Source organism: Corvus brachyrhynchos, unplaced genomic scaffold (genome assembly GCF_000691975.1).
Source record: "Corvus brachyrhynchos isolate BGI_N302 unplaced genomic scaffold, ASM69197v1 scaffold72, whole genome shotgun sequence".
In the NCBI taxonomy this organism is placed as follows: Eukaryota; Metazoa; Chordata; class Aves; order Passeriformes; family Corvidae; genus Corvus; species Corvus brachyrhynchos.
The window spans coordinates 2389284-2389715 of record NW_008236763.1 but is presented as its reverse complement, the minus strand read 5'-3'; the positions used below and the strand labels follow the sequence as shown (position 1 = coordinate 2389715).

The 432-nt window shown below is 65.3% G+C and overlaps 1 protein-coding gene across 1 annotated transcript in view; it reads left to right on the top strand.

The window, feature by feature from the left end:
- The window catches only part of NUAK2 (NUAK family kinase 2), an 11865-nt gene that overhangs the window by 438 nt on the left and 10995 nt on the right, over positions 1-432 (top strand). The gene's annotated exons all lie outside the window — the stretch shown is intronic.

Sequence of the window (432 nt, the reverse complement as noted above, 5' to 3'; positions counted from 1 at the left end):
GGGCAGCCACAGCTTCTCTGGGCACCCTGTGCCAGGGCCTCCCCACCCTTACAGGAGGAATTTCATCCCCAAATCCCATCTAACCCTGTCCTCTGGCACCGGGAAGCCATTCCCTGTGTCCTGGCACTCCACGCTCTTGTTCAAAGCCCCTCTGACCCTCCCAGCGCTCCGGGCCTGCACCCCTTCCCAGCCTTTGGGTGAAAGTCTCTCCCTGCATCATGCCCTGGAAAATCCTCGTCTCCCTCCATCCTGGAGCCACCCCCGTGTCCCCCTTTGTCCTCTGCCTCTCTCCCTTGTCCCTGGATTCCTCCTGCCCCCCTCTCCACATCCCCTCCCTTACCCCCAGTTCGTGGCTGCCCCGTGCCCGCTGGTCCCTGGGTCTCCCCCCAACCGCTCCCCGTGGGTTCCCCGCTCCCAGCGCTGCCCGTGGGG